The sequence below is a fragment of the Palaemon carinicauda genome, chromosome 19 (assembly GCF_036898095.1).
Source record: "Palaemon carinicauda isolate YSFRI2023 chromosome 19, ASM3689809v2, whole genome shotgun sequence".
NCBI lineage: Eukaryota > Metazoa > Arthropoda > Malacostraca > Decapoda > Palaemonidae > Palaemon > Palaemon carinicauda.
This window is the reverse complement of record NC_090743.1, coordinates 76,136,465-76,148,648: the sequence shown is the minus strand read 5'-3', so window position 1 is coordinate 76,148,648 and position 12,184 is coordinate 76,136,465. Positions and strand designations below refer to the sequence as shown.

The following is a 12,184-nucleotide window of genomic DNA, read 5'->3' as shown; positions in this document are numbered from 1 at the left end:
AGTTTTAGCTATAATCATGAAGAGGTCAGTTTTCGAATAGTTCTCAATAAGCATTTCCAAGTAAGACTGGTATGACAAAGAAGCCGCCAGTCTATCTTTAGCCTTCAATTCTGATTTCAAAAGATAATCCGGAATTCTGGGCAGTCTTTCATTAAACAGCTTACCTCCTATATCCCTATTCAGTTTCCCCACTGTAAAGGTATGTTGGACATCTTCCCAACTGTTGGAATCATACGGGAGAGCAAGAGAAACTGGCTTGCACTCCTCTAGCATAGGTAGAGACCTACCTTCCATTACTGCCTTCTTGACTGCCTCCAGACTTTTCAAAGCAAAGGGAAAGACAGTGTCCTTTGGAGCTATAAAGGTTACTTGCTCCTGCCGAAATCAGAAAGCTGAGTGTTGGTAAACTCAGCTGTTTTTAGCTCCTTCATTAAAAAGGTTTGAGCCTTACCATGATCGAATATGATCGTCTCCTTAGGAATGGTATCATCCTTAATAAATGCCTCAGAATTCAACTGCACATAGCAGTGAGGGTAATTAACCATAGAGGGATAAAACAGATTTTGACATAGGAAAAATCTATTTTTGGGTGAGATAACCACGTTGTCCTGATGAAAGTTGCTCATTGGCAGCTTCTACTTGGGATATTTCTGCGAGTGATATTCCAGAGAAATTTTACCTTGGATGTATCAACAGAGTTCTCACCTCTGGGATGTCAGGATGCCTGAAAACTTTAAATCAATCAATCAATCAATCAATCTCACCTCTGGAGCGAATATCCAGAAAGATATCGTGTATAAATCAGGGACGCATTAATAACAAGCCATGGCTATCCTTCCCCAAAGAGAGTTAACCTTGTCTCGAAGGGTGAGGGTAGAGGGAAGGACATAGGCAAGTGAGCCGTTACAACTCCCAATCTCAATGTGCTACAACTAACATGTTTCCTGTTGAACCATTCCAGGAGCGGCCATCGCATGACGCGAGGTCCCACACTGAGAATTGGGATGGGATGGAAAGTAACGGGTGGGCCATCAGGACGACATGGCCATCTCGCCCAAAAATAGATTTTTCCTATGTCAAAATAACAAATTTGGAAGTAATTTGTATTTTTCCTAGTACAGTGGAACCTCTATATACGATTGTCTTTACATACGATTGTTCCATCATCCGAAGTAAAATTCCATCAAATTTTGTCTCGACACACGAAGTAATGCTCCAACATCCGATGTAGATCTTGTTTACGCCGGTAGATGGCAGCACGTAAGAGGGACGCCATTGAGCGTCGAGTGCTCTGTTCTCTGTTCTTATGCGTATCGTGTGGTTGTCCTCTGTTTGGTCTGTTATTAACAGTGCTTATTTTCTTCCTTTTCTCACATTTCCTTTTTGATTTTACCTATAATCATGGAGCCTAAGAAGCTAAGTTTCAGTACAGGTAGTGGTGAGAAAAGGAAGAAGGCAATTCTTTCATTAGAATTGAAGCAAGAAATTATAGAAAAACATGAGAGCAGTGTGCATGTGAGTGATATGGCTAAACAATATGGCTGGAATAGGCCTATGATCTTGACGATCATCAAGCAGAAGGCAGCCATTAAAGCAGATAAACCATCGAAGGGGATCACCATTATTACAAGACATCGTAGCAATACCCTGGAAGAGATAGAACACCTTTTTTTGATAGGGATAAAGGACAAAGAGATTGTTAGCAACGATCATTTGTGAGAAGGGCCAGCGTGATGAACAGAAAGAAAGAAAAAAGTGAAGCAAAGAAAACCAGAAAGCATTAACAAGCTCTTTTAAAAAAGTCCTCTCTCTTTTTCTGTTTCTCTCTAAACATAGCATTAACATGTTCTTTAAATAAAATCTCTCTCTCTCTCTCTCTCTCCCTCGTTCTTCTTCGCTGTTATAGTGTTAGAGACGTCTATTATTTTTTTTTCCGAGAGAGAGAGAGAGAGAGAGAGAGAGAGAGAGAGAGAGAGAGAGATTAAACAAAAATGTGTTTTGAGTACATATGATTTTTAATAGCGTCAACGAGTTGAAAGACAATTAAATGTAACTAAGAAAGTAATAACAGGAAATCTGAATTCCTTTATTAACTAAAACAAATATTGATACAAACACACTCGTGTGCGTATGCACAAATACACACACACAGGTGTAGGAATTGCTACGCAGTAAAAGAGAGAGATGGTGACTGCGATAACGTACCGTAACTCGTCACTGAAAGTGATGAAAATTAAAAATCAAAAGAAAAAATGTATAAAATATGAAATATAAAAATTGAAAAAAAATAAATAAGCTAAGTTAGATTAAAGTTTTCGTAGTGTAGGTTACGGTACGTTATCCCAGTCACCATCTCTACCTCCTCGCCGATCGTGTCTCTTGCTGCGTAGGAATTCCTACACCTGTGTGTGTGTGCATACGCACACGAGTGTGTTTTTATCAATACAGTGATACCTCTACATACGATCTTAATTCGTTCCAGAAACTGCTTCGTATGTTAAAACGATCGTATTTTGGAGCAAATATTCCCATAAGAATACACGGTAATTTGTTTAATTCGTTCCTCAGCCTAAAAACCCATATAACTCCTTATAAATGGCTACACATAATTACACATTACATTAATACAATACAATATAATAATTATCTAAAAAAAGAATAATAATAAAGAAATAATAAATAAAAGAGGGATTTTTATGTAACACTTTACCTTAGCGACAGGCCAGCGCAGGTGTGGGGACTGCTACGCAGGAGAAGATGGAAGATCAGAGACTTTGTACGATAACGTGTACGATATCTTACACTAACTTACACTACGTGAACTTTAACTTAACTTTTTTTTTTTTTCATTTTTATAATTTTATATTTTTTTTACATTTTTTTTCTTTTCTTATTTCTAATTTTCATCACTTTCACTTGATTCGGACTTCCTTTTCTTTGCTTCACTTTCTTTCTTTTCATCATGATCACTTGACCGTTTTAGAGATTTTTTATAGAAACTATAGAGAGAAAGTTGCTTGGTACGGCTTTTGAGGATTTTTCTAAAATGAGTTAAACAAACATCATCAAACTGCGCAACTACACGGCAAACCTGAAGTTTCTGTGGGTGATGCTTGTCGATGAAATCAACCACGTGTTGATGATATGCCAACATCTGTTTTATTTCCGCCGTTCTAAGATTTGGCCTACCTCCTCGGTCTCCTCCGACTCACTCAACTGCGCTTGGAACTCATCATGCTGCATGGCTTGCAGCTCCTTGAGTTCCTCGGTGGTGAGCTCTTCATGATGCTCATCGACGAGTTCGGTGATGTCATCTTCATCCACCTCCAGACCCATGGACTTCCCAAGGGATACAATCTCTTCGATGTCTTCCTCGGCGGCAAGCACAGGTTCATTCTCAGGGCCAAAACCTTCGAAATCTCTGGGAGCAACAGCATCAGGCCAAAGCTTCTTCCAAGCTGAATTCAGGGTCCGACGAGTTACTCCCTCCCAAGCCTGATCTATGATCTTTAAGCAGTGAACGATATTAAAGTGGCTCCTCCAAAATTCACGCAAAGTTAAGTTGGTGCTTTGCGTGACATAAAGCACTGCTTAAATAAGTGCTTGGTGTACAGCTTCTTAAAATTAGAGATGACTTGCTGGTCCATGGGCTGGAGGATAGGGGTGGTATTTGGTGGAAGATACAACACTTTGATGAATTTGTATTCGTCGATGATATCATCTTCGAGTCTGGGAGGGTGAGTGGGAGCATTGTCCAAACAAAGCAAGCACTTCAAAGGCAAATTCCTCTCATGAAGGTACTTCTTGACAGCAGGGCTGAAAACTAACTACGTTTACACATTCCACAAAGATATGCCTAGTAACCCAAGCCTTAGAATTAGAACGCCATAGAACATGTAGCAGGTCTTCATTAATTCTATGTGCTTTAAATGCCCTAGGGTTTTCGGAATGGTAAACTAATAAAGGCTTAATTTTGCAGTCCCCGCTGGCGTTGGCAAAAAGCGCAAGAGACAACCGATCCTTCATTGGCTTATGTCCAGGCATTTTCTTCTCTTCGGCGGTAATGTACGTTCGACTAGGCATCTTTTTCCAAAACAGACCGGTTTCATCACAGTTGAACACCTACTGCTCTACGTAGCCTTCCTCCCCCACAATGCTTTCGAACTTTTTAACAAAGTCTTTAGCAGCCTTGGTGTCCGAACTCGAAGCTTCTCCATGCCGAACAACTGAATGAATCCCGGTCCGTTTCCTAAATTTCTCGAACCAACCTCGAGACGCCTTGAATTCCTCCGTCGTAGGATCAGCTGAACTCTCCCCCGCGTCATCCCCAGAGTCCACCGCCTTCAAGTCACTGTAGATAGCGCTGGCCTTCTCACAAATGATCGTTTCAGTGATTGTATCGCCAACAATCTCCTTGTCCTTGATCCATATTAACAAAAGGTATTCCATCTCTTCAAGGGTAGGGCTACGACGTTTGGAAATAATCGTGATCCCCTTCGACGGTTTCACTGCTTTAATGGCTGCCTTCTGTTTTATGATCGTCGAGATCGTAGACATATTCCGGCCATATTGTTTAGCCAGATCGCTAACACATACACCTCGCTCATGCTTTTCTATTATTTCTTGCTTTAGTTCTAATGAAAGCATTGACTTCTTCCTTTTCTCACAACTACTACTACTTCCTGAACCAAAAATGACAAATTCGGAGATAATTTGTATTTTTCCTAACCATACAAACCTTAGCTACAGTGAACCCTCGCTACTTCGCGGTTCGACCATCGCGGATTCACCACTTCGCGGATTTTTCCCATAACCCATATATAGTATATACAGTAATATAATATATAATATATATATATAATGAATGCATGTATTTATGTATATATGTATGTATGTATATATGTAGGTATGTATGTGTGTGTTGTTGTATATATATATATATATATCTATATCTAAAGTAGGAAGATGTGATGTAGTTCTAAGGGAAAAGTATGGGAAATATGTCTGGGTAATAAGCAAAGCTCTACCTCCAGTTTGTTTCTTCATTATGATCAGAGATAAACGTAAACAAAACATTGGTTGCCATTTTTTATCGTGCTTTTTAGCGTGTTTAGGAAACGCATGATATAAAATCGCTCTTTAATATTTGTGCCTGTTTTAGTTTAGGGTACTGTAGTACAGTACATGCATTAAGTGTTCTGTACATTAAAGGGTAGTTTGTTAACAGTACTACGTACAAGGGAAGGTTTTAAAAGTCGAATATACATGTTGAATAAATAGGTAAATATGGTGTCACTACTTCGCGGATTTTCACCCTATCGCGGCCGGGTCTGGAACCTAGTCTACCGCGATAAATGAGGGTTCACTGTATTTACATTGGGTTTACCTTTTAGCGGTAGCTGAAAATGACGAGCAAATAGTTTTTAAACGAGGGTTAACTACCCCCTCGCTAGTTAGTGAGGGGGTAGGGGAGGGGTAACTAGCTACCCCTCCCCCCTCACACACCGGTGAACTCATTCACTTCGCTTAGAGGTAGGACTTCACGGGGGACAGGGCTGGCGGGCAAGTATGTGTAAATAGCTAAGGTTTGTATGGTTAGGAAAAATACAAATTATCTCCGATTTTGTCATTTGTTCCGTACCGAAATACAAACCACGCTATTTACATTGGGTGACTTAACCCTTAGGTAGGGTGGTAAGTCCAGCCGTACCTGGCTTTGGCTTTGCCCGGGGACTCAAAATCCAAGTGTGTAGCACTCAACGAGTAAGGAGTCCCTGCACCTCGCAAGTTCCTTGCTCCGCAAGGAACATGCGGCCTACATTAGCTTGTGTGAGAAGGAAAGAAGTGTGACTCGTCCTAGGAAGTCGACCTGAAGTCCTTAGATGGAGCTCTAGGCTAGGACATTCCCAATACCACCTCGTCAGGGTATGGGGGGGATGCGACAGTATTATCTAATACTAGGAACACAAGGAAGCATGGTTTACCTGCAGTGGTTTGAGGTCAGCTATGCAGAGAACCCAGGATGCTGCTTTCCCCAAGAGAGGGGAGGATGAAGAAAAAGAGTAAGGGCCAGGCATACTTTTTCATTCATGCAGACTAAAAACGGGTAACAATGCCCTCAACCTTCTGCTACTTGTCCATTAAGGAGCCTGAGGTTAGACCAGCTGTTGTGTAGCCACCCACAGGCCGATAGAGAACGTATTGAGGCTCCTGTGGGTCACATCCTGCAGGTAGCAGGCTGTGAAGGTTGTTTTGACACTTGCCACACCCCAACCTGCGTCACTGAGAAGTTTTCTCTTGAATGTCAGGGACGTAGCGATGCCTCCTGACATCGTGTGCTCTCGGGCAACGTGACTGAGGAGGGGTCTGGATTCAGGGAATGGTGGATGACCCTTCGAATCCAAGCTGAGATGGTGTTCTTAGTGACCCTCCTCTTCCTCCTCCCTGTGCTCACAAACAGGGCTTGCACTCGAGGACGAACTGCAGCTGTTTTGTTGAGATAGAGCCTCAGACTTCATACTGGGCACAGTAGGGGATGGTCTGGGTTATCTGTTACAGAACGGAGACTCGAAATCCGGAAAGAGTCGAACCATTGGTCCGGAACTCCAGGATTTTGAGTCTTAGCAACAAACTCAGGGACGAACCCGGATGTTAATTCCCCCCATCCCCTTGAATGGGCGACGTCGTGCGAGAGATCATGAAGTTCACTGATTCGCTTGGCTGAGGCCAGAGCAAGCAGGAACATCGTCTTCCAAGTAAGGTGACGATCAGAAGACCTGGCGTAATGGGTCGAACGGAGGTCTCTTAAGAGACCCGAGGACACGAACCTTGTTCCATGGAGGAGGTCTCACTTCCGACTGAGGGCAGTTAAGTTCATAACTTCGTATGAGTAAAGAAAGTTCCAGCGAGGAAGAAATGTCCATTCCCTTCAGCCTGAAGGTAGGGTGGTAAGTCCCAGCCGTACTGGCTTTGGCTTTGCCCGGGGACTCAAAATCCAAGTGTGTAGCACTCAAGATAAGGCTTAAGGCTGAACGTTAGCCTTTCACCGCCAAGACCGAAAGGCGCATTTCTTCCCGCAAATACACAAGAAACTCCACTATTGCTGGAATAGTGGCATCGAGAGGAGAGAGACCCCTTCCACGACACCAACCACAGAAGACTCTCCACTTCGCCAGGTAGACCCCTGCAGATGACTTTCGCAGGTGTCGAGACATCCTTTCCGCAACTTGTTGCGAAAAGCCTCTCTCTGTAAGGAGATGCTGGATAATCTCCAGGCATAAAGCTCATGCGATGCTACGGCTTTGTGGAAGATGTTGCAGTGTGGTTGTTTGAGTAGCTCGTGTCGTGGAGGAAATTCTCTCGGGAATTCCGTCAGGAGCTGCAGAAGGTCCGGGAACCACTCTGCATGATGCCATAGCGGAGCTATTAAGGTCATTGCCAGGTTGACCGATAGTCTAGTCTTGTTGAGCAACCTTCTCATCAGACCAAACGGTGGGAAGACGTAAACGTCGATGTTGTCCCACCGTTGTTGGAAGGCATCTTACCAGAGTGCCTTGGGGACCGGGACTGGGGAACAGTACAGCGGAAGCTTGAAGTTCAAGGCTGTCGCGAACAGGTCCACCGTCGGGGAACCCCACAAAGTCAGGACTTTGTTGGCTACTAGCGGATTCAAAGACCACTCGGTACTCACAATCTGCAATGCTCTGCTTAGACTGTCGGCGAGCACATTCCTCTTACCCGGAATGAAGCGAGCCCATAGTGGAATCGAGTGGGCTTCGGTCCATCTCAGTATCTCTACTGCAAGATGGGATAGCTGTTGCGAAAAGGTACCTCCCTGCTTATTGATATAAGCCACTACCGTGGAGTTGTCGCTCCCGACCACCACGGAGTGGGCCGCCAGGATCTGTTGGAATTGTTGAAGTGCCAGATATACGGCCTTCATTCTAGCAGATTTATGTGGAGTCACTTTTCTGATTCTGACCAGAGGCCTGAGATCCTGTGGTTCAGAACGTGGGCCCCCACCCTTCTTTTTGAAGCGTCCGAAAATAGCATCAAATCCGGGGGAAGACGAGAAGGTCCACTCCAATTCGAAGGTTTCCCTCCGTCCCCCACCACTGAAGGTCCGTCCATTCCGCAGGACCCATAGGAACCAGAATGTCCGGGGAATCGAGGCCTTGATTCCACTGTGACTTGAGCCGCCATTGCAGAGATCTCATCCTGAGGCGGCCGTTTGGAACAAGACGAGCTAGGGAGGAAATGTGCCCTAGGAGACGTAACCACGATTGGGCTGGATGCTCTCCTCGTCTGAGGAACGGATCTTTGACCCTCCTCAGCCTTGCTATCCTGTCGTCTGATGGAAAGGCTTTGTGGAGATTGGTGTCCAATATCATGCCTAGATAGACCAGTCGTTGAGATGGAGGCAGAGAAGACTTCTCGGGATTTACCATGATCCCTAGATCTTGGCAAAGTCCCAGAAGCTTGTCTCGGTGTCGAAGAAAGGTCGACTCCAAGTCTGCCAAGGTCAGCCAATCGTCCAGATAGCGGAGGAGACGGATGCCGATCCTGTGTGCCCATGAAGATATCAGGGTGAACACTCTGGTGAATACCTGGGGTGCTGTGGAGAGACTGAAACACAGCACCTTGAACTGGTAGATCTTGTTATCTAGGCTGAACCTTAAGTACTTCCTGGAAGATGGATGGATTGGGATCTGGAAGTACGCGTCCTTCAGATCCAGTGTACACATGAAGTCTTGCGGTCTCGCTGCAAGTCTGACAGTGTCTGCTGTCTCCATGCTGAACGGAGTTTGTTTGACAAACGTGTTCAGAGATGAGAGGTCGATGACGGGTCTCCAGCCTCCAAACGCCTTCTTTACGAGAAAGGGTCGACTGAAGGAGCCTGGGGAGCCGTCGACGACCTCCTGGAGAGCATCCTTCTTGAGCATGGTCTCGAATTCTGCCCGAAGGGCTAGCCCCTTTAGCGATCCATGGCATGAAGTCTTGCGGTCTCGCTGCAAGTCTGACAGTGTCTGCTGTCTCCATGCTGAACGGAGTTTGTTTGACAAACGTGTTCAGAGATGAGAGGTCGATGACGGGTCTCCAGCCTCCAAACGCCTTCTTTACGAGAAAGGGTCGACTGAAGGAGCCTGGGGAGCCGTCGACGACCTCCTGGAGAGCATCCTTCTTGAGCATGGTCTCGAATTCTGCCCGAAGGGCTAGCCCCTTTAGCGATCCATGGCATAGGCGCTCAACGCCACTGGATTCGCTATCAGGGGAGGAAGAGACGTTAAGAACGGGACGTGATATTCCTGACTGATCATAGAGATCGTCCAGGAATCGGACTCGAGTTGCTGCCACCTGAATGCGCAACTTGCCGGCATCCCCCCACTTGTGGACATGCAGGGGGATTGCCAATCCTAGTGCTTGCGGCCTTGGCCGCTCCCTCTAGGATTCTTGCTTCCCCTGGAGAACTTTCAGCCCTTCTGGTCTTTGACAGGAAAGGGCTACTGCTTGGACACGTTCGTCTTTGCTGCTGCTGCCGGTTTCGTCGTCTTGGATTGGCGAGGTTGTTGAGGTGCTGGAGGTTTGTAGGGCTTATATGTAAGAGCCCTTTGGAGAAGAGAATCGTGGTTCGATTTCCTCCACCTCTCAGCTGACTGTTCCGCATCCTTGGGCTCACACAGACTTTTTCCCAAGATGGAAGAGTGTCTGAGCTTGCAGGTATCCACGGCTGGGACCCTCGAGTGGAACCTCTCGGCCACCGCATCACGTCGTTTCAAGATCAAGTTTGCACACAAGTTCGAAACTTTGTGAGCCAGAAACTCGATTGAACGTGTGCCCGAGAGAAGGAAGGTCTCCAGGGCTTTCCTGATGCTCTCCTTGGACAGATCCTCGGGTCGCAGCAGGATGCCCAGAGACCCTAGCCAGACATCCAGCCACGAAGTGGCCTGTACGGCACACTTTGCGACCTTCTCCTGACTCAGGATCTCTGTTGCAGAGAATGTCACCTGCCGGCTAAAGTCTCTCAAGAGAGACTCTCCTGGTAAGCTCTTCCACGGAGTGATGCTTTGAATTATGCTGCTCTCCTCCTGGTGAATTGGCAGCAAAGTCTCCTGTCCCCAAATGCTCTACTTGGGGGAACTCTTAAGAGTCGTTCGATTCCCTCCTAGGAGGGAAAAGTAACTCCAACAAAGAAGTCTGAGGGCTCTTCTCTCCCTAACACGGAACGATTCTCCTGCTCAAGGTGGGGTTTCTCCCATTGGTACGGTGGGAGAAGGTCCCACCTTGGTAGAGGGAGCGCGCTGGCCTCGCGCGATGGGAAAACCCCAGGGGTCGCGCACGAGACACTGGCACTCGCGCGATTAGAAAAACCCAGGGGTCGCGCGCGAGACCGTTGGAAACACACTCGTGCGGGCGCGCGAGAGAGACATCATAGGGTGAGCAGGAATCAGATTGAAGAGCCCGTGAAAAAAAAAGTCGGCGCGTGCGCGCGGCTGTCAGCGTGCACGCGTACGAGGTTGTTGGAGCTTGAAGATCGTTGGCGCTTGTACGCGAAAGAAGATCGACAGCGCTGAAAGATCATCGGCGCTTGTGCGCGCAAGAAGATCATCGGCGTTAGCGCGCAAAAGAAGATCGTCAGTGCTTGCGAGCGCAAGAAGATCGTCGGTGCTTGCGCGCGTAAGAAAATCGTTGGCGCGGGGAACCATCGGAGCCTGTGCGCGGACGATTGTCGGAGCTTGCGTGCGTAGGGAGATCGTCAGTGCTAGCGCGCCCAAGAAGATCGTCGGCGCTTGGAGATCGTCAGCGCTTGCGCGCGAAAGAAGGTCAACGGCGCTCGAAGATCGTTGGCACTCGCGCGCGTAAGAAGATTGTTGGCGCTTGCGCGCGTAAGAAGATCGTTGGCGCTTGCGCGCGTAAGAAGATCGTTGGCGCTTGCGCGCGTAAGAAGATCGTTGGCGCTTGCGCGCGTAAGAAGATCGTTGGCGCTTGCGCGCATAAGAAGATCGCCAGCGCTCGCTCGTGAAAGAACATCACCGGCGCTTGGGCGCGTAAGAAGATCGTCAGCGCTAGCGCGCAAAAGAAGATCGTCGGCGCTAGCGTGGGTACGAAGATCGTCGGCGCTTGCGTGCGTAAGATCATCAGCGCTAGCGCGCCATCAGCGCTCGCTCGCGAAAGAAGATCGTCAGACAAGATGATCGTCGGCGCTTGCGCGCGTAAGAAGATCGTCGGCGCTTGCGCACAAAAAAGATCGTCGGCGCTAGTGCGTGTAAGATCGTTTGCGTAGGAAGATCATCGGCGAGCACGAGCGAGCGCGCTAAGATGAAGGGACAGCTGACAGGACGATCCAGAACTGGGACGATCAGGATTGGAACAGGATTCCTCTGGATGGAATTCTCAAGAACAGCAGGAACAGTAGGAGAGCCGCGCGCAGGAAAATGTTGCCGCGCAAGGGATACCTGGCACTTAAGGGACTTACTCTCAGTGTGAGAAAGCCCCTTTACCCCGAAGGAACCGGTGCCCGTTGGATAACAGGGTGCGTAGGAGCCCACAGCGTCAGCAGCCAGGAACGGAGACGGCAGGTCAGCAGGTCTAGGAGACGGCGAGCTGCGGAGAGGTCCTGAACAGCCGGCTGGTCTGAACAGGAACAGTCCTCCGAAGAGGGGTCTCTATGAGTGGCCTCTCTCTCGAACGAGAGAGGTGAACACTTCGTAGAAGAGACTAGAAGACACTGATGATGGCGCCCCATAGGGCCGTTGGATCAGCAGACTGACCTATAAGGAGCAATCCTTCGAAGAGGAGTCCTAAAGAGTGGCCTCCCTCGCGAACGAGAGAGGTCACTAGATTGATCCTGCAGCTGCTCAACCCCTTGAGCATAGCTGCAGGTGCGACCGCTCAGCCCCAAGAGCATAGTCGCACGAAATTCCATGGTCCGGGCTTGCAACCGCTCAGCCCCTTGAGCATGGTTACAAGAGCAGTCGCTCAGCACCAAGAGCATAACCGCCCGAGGACCAGGAAAATCCAACCAGGAATTATTAAGGTAAGAGAAGTTTCCCCCCCCCGCAGGAAAAAAACTCATACCTAGGAAGGGAACCTCCCTCGGAAGGGAAGTTACCTACCCCTGGAGGCAAACCTCCTGAGTATTCTAAGATGAACTAAAAAGCTGACAGTTGTCACGGGAGAACTTCTA

General features: G+C 47.4%; 1 pseudogene; it reads right to left on the bottom strand.

The window, feature by feature from the left end:
• The window catches only part of LOC137658275 (DNA/RNA-binding protein KIN17 pseudogene), an 88,707-nt pseudogene that overhangs the window by 40,909 nt on the left and 35,614 nt on the right, over positions 1 to 12,184 (bottom strand).